Source organism: Pongo pygmaeus, chromosome 11, assembly GCF_028885625.2.
Source record: "Pongo pygmaeus isolate AG05252 chromosome 11, NHGRI_mPonPyg2-v2.0_pri, whole genome shotgun sequence".
NCBI lineage: Eukaryota > Metazoa > Chordata > Mammalia > Primates > Hominidae > Pongo > Pongo pygmaeus.
In genome coordinates, this window is record NC_072384.2 from 14,966,096 (window position 1) to 14,979,311 (window position 13,216).

A 13,216-nucleotide genomic window follows, 5' to 3' on the forward strand; every position below is an offset into this window, starting at 1 on the left:
ATAGCTCATCCATGTTAGCCAGGTGCGGTGGCTCACACCCGTAATCCCAGCACTTTGGCAGGCCAAAGTGGGTGGATCATTCGAGATCAGGAGTTCGAGATCAGCCTGGTCAACATGGTGAAACTCTGTCTCTACAAAAAATACAAAAGTTAGCTGGGTGGTAGTAGTGCATGCCTGTACTCTCTGCTACTCAGGAGGCTGAAGCAGGAGAATCGCTTGAGCCTGGGAGGTGGAGGTTGCGGTGAGCCCAGATCGTGCCACTGCACTCCAGTCTGGGCGACAGAGTGAGACCCTGGCTCAAAAAAAAAAAAAAAAAGAAAGAAAAGAAAAGAACTTTATATCCTTTGCAGGGACATGGATGAAGCTGGAAACCATAATTCTCAGCAAACTAACGCAAGAACAGAAAACCAAACGCTGCATATTCTCACTCATAAATGGGAGTTGAACAATGAGAACACAGGGACACAGGGAGGGGAATATCACACACTGGGGCCTGTCAGAGGGTGGGTACTAGGGGAGGGACAGCATTAGAAGAAATACCTAATGTAGATGACGGGTTGATGGGTGCAGCAAACCACCATGGCACGTGTATACCTATGTAACAAACCTGCACATTCTGCACATATATCCCAGAACTTAAAGTATAATTAAAAAAAAAAAAGAACTTATCTATGTAACCAAAAACCACCTGTTCCAAAAACTATTGAAATATATATATATATATAAAAGAACTTATCTATGTAACCAAAAACCACCTGTTCCAAAAACTATTGAAATATATATAGTTAAAATGAGTAAGATCTATTATTTGATGGCAAAACAGGGTGCTTATAGTCAACAATAATTTATTGCACATTTTATGTTTGTTTCTTTTTACTGTACCTTTTCTATGTATATTTAAAAGTAGCTAAAAGAGTACAATTGGAATGTTTGTAACACAAAGAAATGATAAATGCTTGAGGTGACAGATACCCCATTTACCCTGATGTAATTATTACACATTGTATGCCCGCATCAAAACATCTCTTGTGCCCCATAAATAGATATATCTACTATATACCCATAAAAATTAAAAATTAAACACATTTTAATCAGAAAAATAAATCTATAATAAAATTTTTACAAATTAAAAAAAAACAGACTATGTAGTACTTCACACCAGGTTGGACATGAAGTCAAAATCATTAATGTCGGCTGTTAGAACTATAATTATTGGTATTATAACTGTTAATAATATTATTATTATTTTTGAGATGGGGCTGGCTCTGTCACCCAGACTGGAGTGCAGTGGCACTATTTTGGCTCACTGCAATCTCCGCCTCCCAGGTTCAAGTGATTCTCCTGCCTCAGCCTTCTGAGTAGCTGGGATTACAGGTGCGTGCTACCACATCCAGCTAACTTTAAAAAATATTTTTGGTAGACACAAGGCTTCACCATGTTGGCCAGGCTGGTCTCGAACTCCTGACCTGAAGTGATCCACCCGCCTTGGCCTCCCAAAGTGCTGGGATTACAAGATGAGCCACCGCACCCGGCCAATATTATTATTATTTATTTATTTTGAGACAGTCTTGCTCTGTCACCCAGGCTGCAGTGCAGCGGTGCAATCTCAGCTCACAGCAACCTCCGTTTCCTGGGTTTAAGCAATTCTCATGCCTCAGCCTCCTGAGTAGCTGGGATTACAGGTGTGTGCCACCGCACCTGGCTAATTTTTGTATTTTTTTGTATTATTATTATTATTATTATTTTTAGTAGAGATGCGGTTTCACCATGTTGGCCAGGTTGGTCTCAAACTCCTGATTTCAGGTGATCTGCCCACCTCGGCCTTCTGAAGTGCTGGGATTACAGGTGTGAGCCACCATGCCCAGCCATAACTCTTAGTATTAAACCTCTACCCTCACGCTACACTTGGCTTCTCCCTGTACCAAGCAGACCTCCCCATCTTCCTACAGCTTCTCCTACCTGGGAGGATTCAGGGCCACATGTAAGAAAGGGGGCGGAGCCGGGCGTGGTGGCTCACGCCTGTAATCCCAGCACTTTGGGAGGATGCACCACTGCACTCCAGCCTGGGCCACAGAGCGAGGCTCTGTCTAAAAAAAAAAAAAGAAGAAAAGGGGCCGATTAAAGGGGTATGTCTATTGCACAGTTCATAATTCCCAAGGTACAGAACCACCTTAAGTGCCCATTCACCAATGAGTAGATAAAATGTGGTATATATACACCATGGACTAATACTCAGCCATACAAAGGAACAAAATAATGTCTTTTGAAGCAACTGGGATGGAGTTGGAGACCATTATTCTAAGTGAAGTAACTCAGGAATGGAAAACCAAATACCATATGTTCTTACTTACAAGTGAGAGCTGAGCTATGAGGACACAGAGACATACAGAGTGATATAACGGACCCTGGAAACTCAGAAGGGGGAGGATGGACGGGGAGTGTGGGATAAAAAGCTACATATTGGGTACGATGAACATTACTTGGGTGGTGTGTGCACTAAAATCTCAGAATTCACCATTATACAATTCATTCACATAACCAAATATAACTTGTACCCCCGAAGCTACTGAAACTTTATAAAATTAATAACAATTTAAAAAGAAACAGCTCTCTTTCTGCCTCCACTGCCGCCATGGTGCCCGGGAAAAAGCTCGTGGTGAATGCGGGCAAAAAAAAAGAAGCAGGTTCTGAAGTTCACTCTTGATTGCACCCACCCCGTGGAAGATGGAATCATGGACGCTGCCAATTTTGAGCAGTTTTTGCAAGAGAAGATCAAAGTGAACTGAGAAGCTGGGAAACTTGGTGGAGGGGTGGTGACCATCGAAAGGAGCAAGAGCAAGATAACCGTGACATCTGAGGTGCCTTTTTCCAAAAGGTATTTGAAATATCACACCAAAAATTTTTGAAGAAGAATAATCTACCTGATTGGTTTGCATAGCTGCTAACAGCAAAGAGAGTTATGAATTATGTTACTTCCACTTCCAAATTAACCAGGATGAGGAAGAGGAGGAAGATGAGGATTAAATTTCATTTATCTGGAATATTTTGTATGAGTTCTTGAATAAAACTTGCAAACCAAAAAAAAAAAAAAAGTAACAAAAAACGACTCCTGAACACAAACCATCCTCCCACCTCAGCCTCCTAAAGTGCTAGGATTACAGGAGTGAGCCACTGCATCCAACCTCAAAAAAACTTAAATCTCAACCCATCTAGTTGCCCCCTCCTTTTCCTTCCCTCAACAGAGACATCCACATTCACACTTCGCTGGCTCACTTTCTCCGGCTATAACTTCTGTGCCTTGGGTTAATAGCCCCTGTCCATCTGTGCAGAGAATGGGCTAGCCTTGCCCAGTGCTCACTGAGAGCTCTCCCAGCATAGGTCTTCCTGGTGTCTCTGGAAATCCTCTCTTGTGCCAAAGGGAGAAGACAAGGAGGCTTTGTACAGCTCAGGCCCTCCCAACCACTGAGGCTCTTTTAATTGGGCTGTCCTCTCACCCCACTTCTCTCCCCAGAGAGATGACCAGCCCCTATTTCCTGTTTCCTTTGCCCTTTGTCTTTGGGTATGGGTTGGGAGAGCAAGCCCCTGCCAGATTCCCCACCACTTGTGCCCCGGCCCAGCCAGGCTGGGAGGACCTGTGCACATCCCATAGCATTGCCTGTGGAGGCAAATCCCCAAATTCCTCAATAGTATCTGTGTGCCCTGGGCCACCTCCTAACTTCTCCAAGCCTCACATGCTACATGCTCCCATAACCGTGGCAGGTACCATCACTGTCTGCGTGGATTATGAGGCCACCTGCCAGGGTCATGGGACCATTAAGTGAAAGAGAAACGTCTGCACATTAGGGCACTTCATTCATGCAGGTGGTTATGAGCGTTCTCCCCTAACTGCACAGGGCTTGCCACTCTGCGCCCCCCATATCCCATTTGTCCCTTTCTCACCTCCACGCTTCTCCAGATTCTCTATTTAGTGCCCTTCCCAGGACTTGAGAGTCAAGAGGCCTGATCATGCTGAGGACCATGAATTTTGGAACCAGATCTACTTAGCTTCCAAACTGGGATCTGCCACCCTCCACCCTTGAATCAAATATATTTAATATATCTTATTTTTTAAAATGGGGATAAGGATATCTACTTGATAGGTTTACTGATGCAAGAATTAAATAGGATAATGCATATACAGCCTCAGCACAATACTAGGTTCAGAGAAATTTAGCAAATAATAGAATAATAAATAATAAGAGGTATTATTAAATCCAGCTGGGTATCCCCTTGCTTTGAGGCCTGGCATATGGTTGGCATATTTCTCTAGCTCCTGCCACTGATGCCAGTCTCCCCTATCTTTAATTTCACTGGTCACTTTAGAGAATATTGGAAGGAGGAGGTTTGTTAATTGGGTTCACTGGCTCCATACTATCATTTTGCCCAGGAGTTTCCCTTTACACGTTTGCGCTGGTTTCTCTTGGTATAAGGAAATAAATTGATTTCCAAACACTTATCTTAGTTTTTTTTTTTTTTTTTTTTTTTTGAGACAGTCTCGCTCAGTTGCCCAGGCTGGAGAGCAGTGGCATCATCTCAGCTCACTGAAACCTCCGCCCTCTGGGTTCATGCGGTTCTCCTGTCTCAGCCTCCCTAGTAGCTGGGATTACAGGTGTTTGCTACCACAACCGGCTAATTTTTGTATTTTTAGTGGAGACAGGGTTTCCCCATGTTGGCCAGGCTGCTCTTGAACTCCTGATCTCAAGTGATCCACCCGCCTCTACCTCCCAAAGTGCTGGGATTACAGGCGTGAGCCACCGCGCCCAGCCAAACACTTGTTGATAGTGGCATCTTTTTAAATTTTTTTATTTTTTAATTTAATTTTTAATTTTTTAATTATTTATTTTTTAGAACAGTGTCTCACTCTGTCACCCAGGCTGGGGTGCAGTGGTATGATCGTAACTCACTGCAGCCACAAACTCCTAGGCTTAAGTGATCTTCCTGCTTCAGCCTCCCCAGTAATAGGCGCATGCCACAACGCCCGGCTAATGTTTATTATTATTTTTTTAATTTTTAGTAGAGATGGGGTCATGCTGTGTTGCCAAGGCTGGTTTCGAACTCCTGGGCTCAAGTGATCCTCCCACCTTGGCCTCCCAAAGTGCTGGGATTACAGGCATGAGCCACCATGCTTGGCCAATATGGCATCTTTACTTCGTTCCTGATTTAATAAAGAATACATTTCTCCATTTTCTTGTATGTACATGTGAACTATTTAAGATAAAAGTAGTTGGCCATGCATGGTGGCTCATTCCTGTAATCCCAGCACTTTGGGAAGCTGAGGCAGGAGGATCACTTGAGCCCAGGTGCTCGAGACCAGCCTGGGCAACACAGCAAGACCCCTCATCTCCCTTTTTTTTAAATTTGAAAAATTATAAATGTAAAAATTAAAAAGTAGTTATCTTGTTAAGGAAATGTCCCATTATTTCCTTTATTTTTATCCTAAGTTTGTTGTTATTACTGTTTTTAAGTTAGGGAGGGTTTTTTAATTTCATCAAATATGGTTTCAGTATTTATTGAAATTATGTCTATTTTGCATTTTCGTTTCCTTGACCTTGTGACAGACGTGATGTACAGAGATTTTCCCAGAACTCCCCTTGGAAATGAGTAGCTAGCAAACTACTTTGTGTTCAAAGTAGTGGCAAAAGTTTGGACCACCCAATACAGAGAATTAGGACATTTAGGTATCCATTTAGGGAAAAATTTAAGTTCGATTCCTTCCTTGTGACCACAAAAAAATTCTAGATGGATTAGACATTAGACCTTGAGAAAACCTTAAAACTATTTGAAGAAAACATAGAAAAATATCTTTACAGCCTTGATTCAAGCAATCATAAGCAAGTTGTAAACTCTATAAGCCATAAAAGAAAATATTAGATTTGGCTACCTAATATTTAAAACTTCCGAACAATGAAAGACACCACCAAGAAACTTAAAGAGAATGGAAGGCTGGAAGAAGCCATTGCCAATATATATAACAGGAATTGCATTAATAATCAGAGTATATAAAGGGAAGAAAACAGAAAAAAGTAATCGAAGAGGCAAATAAAGCTTAACCTCTCTCATAATAAATAGCATGTAAATAAAAATAACAACAAGGTAACATTTTCCATCATCAAACTGTCAAAATTTTATATGATAAATATCCAGTGTTGGAGAATGTAGGTGACCGCTAGGTTCACACTTCAGGTAGCTCCAATCCAGAAGTAGTTTATGTAAATGGCGCCCCCCTGCAACCCAATTCCTACCTAGACCAAACACATACTCGAGTGCACCTTGGAACCGAGCTGGAAGACCCCTGTCCCTCCTGTGGGTTTAGTGACAATTTGGGGAACAGCTTTTGGCCTATCTGGCAAAATGTAAAAGGCCCTTTGATGCAATGATTCCTCTTCCAGCCTTTCAGAAATACATGAATATGTACTATATACATAAAAATACATGCAAAGGTATGTTTATAAATAAAAAGCTTTTTTATGTTGGAGAGAAAAAGGAAGCAATCTATATGTCTGTCAATAGGAACTGTTTGGATAAATAATGCCGCTTGCATCCATTCATTGGATATTTTGTAATTCTTAGAAGGAATAAAGAGGATTTATCTGTACTCACATAGATTGATCTCCAAGTTTTTTTTTTTTGTTTTTGTTTTTTTATGAAGTCTTGCTCTGTTGCCCAGGCTGAAGTGCAGTGGTGTAATCTTGGCTCCCTGCAACCTTAGCCTCCCAGTTTCAAGCGATTCTCCTGCCTCAGCCTCCCAAGCACCTGGGACTACGGGCATCCACAACCATACCTGGTTAATTTTTGTATTTTTAGTAGAGACGGGGTTTCACCATGTTGGCCAGGCTGGTCTCAAACTCCTGACCTCAGGTGATCCACCCACCTTGGCCTACCAAAGTGCTGGGATTACAGGCGTGAGCCACTGCACCCAGCCAAGATTTAATATTATGACTGAGGTAAACATGAATGAAAGCAAATCTTCAAAATATCTATGATTTGATCTCATGTATGTACATTTGTGTCTGAATATACGTTAGATAGATGGGGAATGCATAGATGTGGAACAGGCAGAGCCTATCAAGCTGAGGGGACTGGACTTGAATCGTTGGACAGAGGGAATTTGTAACAGAAAAGACTTTCATGTTTTTCTCTGTATACTTAATTACTTTATGCTCTACCACAACAAGAATGTATTGCATACATTTTTTGTGTGTGTGTGTTTTTTTTCTCCTTAATCTTAAATTCAAAATATAAGGTAGCCCCCTGAATGAGCTACAAGAATCCTTATGGGTTTGGCAGTTCTTTGACAACTTCCCACCTGGCTAAATTATCAAGGAATGTCCTACCACCAAACATGAGAAATTTTTGGCATTCCTGAAATAAATTCTTCTTCTGAGCCAGCTCACGTGGGCATCATAATCTCCTTGAAGACTTTAAAAAGATTTAGATCTGAGTCTGTCTCAGATTCTCGGGCTCAGAATCAGAATTTCTTCATCTGAGGCTATTATCTTGCTCTGGAGGAGGGAGTGAGAACTGGATCATTGGTTAGGGTGGTGACTGTTTTGGACAACTGCACAGCCACAGCCAGGAACACAGAAGGCGAAGAGGCAGCCTTGATCTGCAAGGGCTCCAGTTAACCCCAATGGGGACCCTTGATGCACAAAGGCATTCTCCTAGGCTTGGTGATGAAAGTATTCATCTTACAGCCAGGCAAGGCACTTAGGGCTCTGCAGCAGAGAAGTTAGAGCTGTAGCTTTTTTGCTTGGTGTTTTCACTAAAACTTAATTTCTTGTTGCACTTGTTGGATGGGCATGTCCCATACGGGAAGTTTCCACTACTGTGTTCTAAACTTTGGACTGCTTGTACCATCTTACTTGTCCCCTCATTAATAATGAATTAAATAAAACCTTTAGTATATGCTAATTTCATATCTTTACGAGAGTCATGATTTTACCTTTTTTTTTTGAAAAGTACCTTTTCACATTGTTATCACTCCCTTACCAGAGCAGTGAGTGTCCGGGTCTCCCTCTTAGGGGCAGACACTGTTCCATATAATTAGAATTAATTTCTTGTTCTTGGTAGACAGAGAAAACCTTCCACACTCCCAGGAGACAAGAGTTCAGATCTTGTGCCATGGCTGAGAGTGATGCTGAGGAAGACACTTCTCTCTAGTCTCTGCCTGCCTGCGAAATGGGCTCATAACAAACTCCTGATCCCAGGCTCAGTCGCCTTGAGCCCATGACCTCACCCAACCCCTCCCCTTCCTCCCGTGCCCCCAGGAGGCGCGAGGACTCCGGGGACGGCCCCCTTTCCTCCGGATGCGCCCGGGCGGCACGTCGGTGCCTCAGCTCCCGGGGGTTTCTGGGTTCTGCGCTGCCCACGGGGTGTCCAGGGGCCTCTGGAGGGGGCGGGTTCTCTCCAGCCAGAAAGTCCGGAGCCGCCCAAGAATTTTGGCTCGGACTGAGAGCATTTCCTCCCGGGCCTGCCGGGCGCGATCCGGGAAGGGCGACTGCGGGCACATGCCGCGCTGCTTTCAGCCAGGCCGGCACCGTGCGGCCCCTGCTCTGCGCCCTGGCCGGGCTGGCCCTGCTCTGCGCCGCGGGCGCTTTGGCCGGTGAGTGGGGAGCAGGGCACGGCAGGGGACACGGAGCCGGGGAGATCCGCAGATGGCGAGGAAGGAATGAGCAAGAGAGAGAGCTGGACACAGCCGCGAGATGGAGAGAGAGGCAGATACAGGGAGGGAGGGATGGAGAGAGAGATGGTGAGAGGAAACAGACTCAGAAAAAGGCAGAGAAGTAGAGCAACGGAGAGATAAAGGAGAGAGGGAAGAATAAACAGTGAAAAGGAAAAAAGGAGAGGCCGAGACAGAAAGAGGCTTCCCCTGAACAGATATGAACCAAGATAGAAAGAAAAAAGAGTTTGAGAGACAAAAGAGAAGAAGGAAAGAGAAAGAGTGACTAAAATGGCAAGGGGTGGAGGGAGAGAGGATAAGAAAAGAGAAAGATTTGAGAGCGACCCAAAAGGAGAGAGAGAGAGGGAAGCTCGATGCCCGGAGTAGAGCTGGCAAGAGAGAAGGAGCCAGGATCTGGGGTGGGAGGTTACAGCTGCTGGGTGGGGCAGCCCCGGAGGCCAGTTCCATCTCAGAGGGCCTGCGGAGGCTCAGGCCTGGCTTTATAGGACATTGCTTAAGAAGCCAGACTCCCAAGGGTGAGTGACCCAGGCCAGCCCAGCACAGCCTTAAGGAGCCAGGCAGGCGAGCCCAGGAGAAAGGCCACCGACTCACCTGCCAGGTGGCCTCAGGTGGTTCTACAGTTGGTGAAGAAGCCAGCCTCCTGGTTTCCAGGGAGCTTCTCTGGGGAACTGAGCTGTTTTGGGTGGAGACGGGGGACCGGATGGAGATGGAGAGCTGTGCCGGAGGGAGAGGCTGTCTTGGTACTCCATTAGCTGGGTTCCTTGCCTTTCGCTGTCCCCTTTCTTTCCCCCACCTCCCCCCTCAGCTTAATGTTGCCCCTTCACAGGTGAGGCTCAGATAGGGTGACTCATGTCAAGTGACTTACTAGACTGCAGTCTGGGGCGGTACACAGATGCTCATTCCACCACCCTGCTCATTGCACAGGACTTTACAGTTCACAAGCCACAACCCCACTTAGCCAGGGATGGCTATTGCTCATTCCAGTTGCCCAGGTGGGGGGAAAGCCCAGATTTCATGGTGGTGCGAAGGCAGAGCCCTCACAAAGCATCCAGGCCTCCTGCCCCCCCCAGTCGTTGCCCCGACCTTGGCAGAAGTGTCCTGTGCTAAGATAGAAGCCCCTAGCGCTTTCAGGGCCCGGTGAACTGTGGGATTAAGCACTTGGGGAAAGGATCCAGACCAGCCCTCGGGATCCCCTGCCTTGGGTGAGTCCCTTCCCCTCTCTGGTGCTGTTTCTTCCTCTATAAATTGGGGAGAATGATACCCACCCCACAGGGCTGGCCTCAGGGATTAGATGAGAGAGGAAGTGCCCAGCAGGGAACATGCATCAACACACATTCTCTCGGATGACTCCACTGATCTCTCTGAGCCTCAATTTACCCACCTGTTAAAGATGACCACCAATGGCTTCCTCACAAGCTGCATGAGGAGTGGCTGGGACTCTGCCCAGTGTAAAATACAAGCCCCAGTACACACCCTCCCATCCCCCTCTCCTTTACTCCCTCCCAGCTCAGCCCCAGGCTCCGGGAGCTAAGGGCACAAAGCAGCACCTGTGCTTCTCCCAGAGGGAGGAGGGAGCAGCCTGCCCACAAGTGGCTACTTTTGGTGCCCCTTTTAGCCACAACTTGTACAGAGACTTTAAACCCACTTTTAAACGTTATTTTTCTTCCTGTAGCATGCTCGTTGCTACAGATAAAGAAGAAAAGGAGTTTGGGAGGCCGAGGCGGGCAGATCACAAGGTCAGGAGATCGAGATCAGCCTGGCTAACACGGTGAAACCCTGTCTCTACTAAAAATACAAAAAATTAGCTGGGCCTGGTGGCACAAGCCTGTAGTTCCAGCTACTTGGGAGGCTGAGGCAGGAGAATCACTTGAACCTGGGAGGTGAAGCTTGCAGTGAGCCGAGATCAAGCCACGACACTCCAGCCTGGGTGACAAAGCAAGACTCCATCTAAAAAAAAAGAAAAAAGAAGAAGAAAAGGAGGAAAGTATTCATGTGTTAGTGTAATTTCACATTGACTTCCTACATTTTTGTGCATATTCTTTCAGATTTTAGAATTAACTTTTGATCATGAAAACTTAACTTTTGATTATGAAAACTATTGGATACAAAAAATCCAAAATAATAGTATATGAAAGAACGATACAATGTACTATTAACCCTGCTTCAACAAGTATCAGTTCATGGGCAGTTTTATCTCATCTATAGTCTCCACCCTTTCTCCCCTCCCTGGATTATTTTAAAGGAAATCCAGGCATTGTATATTTTCTTTTTCTTTTTTTTTTTTTTTTGAGACAGGGTCTCATTCTGTCACCCATGCTAGAATGCAGTGGCACAATCTCAGCTCACTGCAACCTCCGCCTCCCGGGTTCAAGTGATTCTTCTGCCTCAGCCTACTGAGTAGCTGGGACTACAGGCACGTGCCACCACACCTGACTAATTTTGGTATTTTTAGTAGAGACAGGGTTTCACTATGTTGGCCAGGCTGGTCTCGAACTCCTGGGCTCAAGTGATCCACCTGCCTTGGCCTCCCAGTGTGCTGGGATTACAGGTGCGCACCACCACGCCTGGCTAATTTTTGCATTTTTTAGTAGGCATGGGGGCAGGGGGGTTTTGCCATGTTGGCCAGGCTGGTCTTGAACTCCTGACATCAAGTGATCAGCCTGCCTTGGCCTCCCAAAGTGCTGGGATTACAGGTAGGAGCCACCAAACTGGGCCCCAGTCTTGGTTTCTTTTAGCAGCACTCAGAGAAACCTTTATCCCTGATGGCTTTCTAAACCATGAGCCACCATGCCCGGCCCGCATTTTGGAGTTTTTTATAGAAACACTTGAAGAATGGTGTTCTGCTGCTTTCAAAAATAATCAAAACCCATGGATGGTTTCGAATGAATCATACATTTTAATACAAATATTGGATGTGGTAAATTTATTATTCTATTATGTTGAATGTGGTCAAATATAGTTAACCCCCAGGTGGCCAGGGTTGCTTTTCAAATCAGAGTGTGATTTTGACAATTCGGAAGATACAGCAGCACCTTTCACAGACGCCACTGAGAAAACATTTCTCATCACCGAGCATGCAGAAATCATCTGCGTTGTGGCACTTTCTTACTGTTTGGGTCTAGATACAAAAGGTCTCCCCGTAAGGCCTGGAAGTAGTTGGAGCGGTACTTCTGCCTCAGAGGATGGGACCCAGGGGCCACGTCTCTTTAACTGGGGCAGCCAGCCCAGCCCAACCATCCCCTGGGGCCTCTGGGCTCCACAGCAGCCTGTACTCACCAGCACAGGATGCCCCGCCTATGGCCACCATCTAGGGTGCACATCAGGCCCAAGCAGGAGCCAGGCTGGAGAAAACAATGCAGCTAGCATCCAAGGAGGTCCATTTCCCAACTGGCGGTGCCTGGGAGAGCGGGAAGAAAGGAAGGAAGGGAGCCCTGTGGAGCCACAGCCTTGGCTGCTCAGGGTTAATCATCATCATCCTTCAGCCTTTTCCACTCCCCTTGTCTGAGCCGCTGACAGCCCCGTGGGTGCATGTGCGTGTCTACTAATTTTTTTTTTTTTTTCTTTTACAAGACAGGGTTTTTCTCTGTTGCCCAGGCTGGAGTGCCCTGGTGCAATCATAGCTGACTGTAGTCTCAGACTCCTGAGCTCAAGCGATTCTCCCACCTCAACTTTCCAAATACCTGAGACTACAAGCATATGCCACCAATCCTGGCTAATTTTTTATTTATTTTTTTTTGTATAGACGGAATCTCACTATGTTGCCCAGGGTGGTCTCAAACTTCTTTTCAAGCGATCCTGCTGCCTCAGCCTCCTAAAGCTCTGGGATTACAGGTGTGAACCACTGAGCCCAGCTCCTGTAGCTAATTTTTGAGGCCTCTCTGCAGCCTCCGAAAGACAGAGAAGAATTAAGGATGAGCTACATGGGGGAGTCAGGGCCTCAAGCCTACCCTACCCCCGTTTTATGGAGGAGGCCGCAGAGGCTCAGGGAGGAGAAGAAACTTTCTCACAATCCCACAATCATTAGTGGCTGAACCAGGCTGAGAACAGGGGTCTCCAGCATGTTTTCTGCCATGATGCGTTCAAGTCAGTGCTGTGGTGAGGACTCTGGTGTGGAGGGAGCAGGCAGTACAATGTTAAGCCCTGCTCCAAGCTTGCTCTCTCAGATGCACTCCATAGAGGCCTTGAAGAGCTCATGGACAGTTGCTCCAGAGTGCACAGAGCACAGTTGTGTCCAGATGTGAAGGATTGGTGCTGAGGCATGTGGGGAGTGACCACAGCCCAGCCTTTTCCCTGGAGGGGTTTTGGAGACAAGTTAGACCTCGTCACAGACACGTAGAGAACAGGGTGTTTTAGGCCAGTGGAGAGGAGCAGGCTCTGGTTGCTCCTGACTTCCAAAGCAGCCAGACTCCCACTTGGCTGGCAGGGTCACACTGCATCCTCCTGGTCTGAGCCTGGGGGAAGTGTGTGAGGCGAGAGTGGCTAGGGTCTGGGAGAGGA

At 46.0% G+C, this 13,216-nt stretch overlaps 1 pseudogene; it reads left to right on the forward strand.

Moving 5' to 3' along the window:
• Nucleotides 1-2,632: 2,632 nt before the first annotated feature.
• On the forward strand, nucleotides 2,633-3,065 carry LOC129031732 (large ribosomal subunit protein eL22-like; annotated as a pseudogene).
• The last annotated feature ends 10,151 nt before the right edge of the window (nucleotides 3,066-13,216 follow it).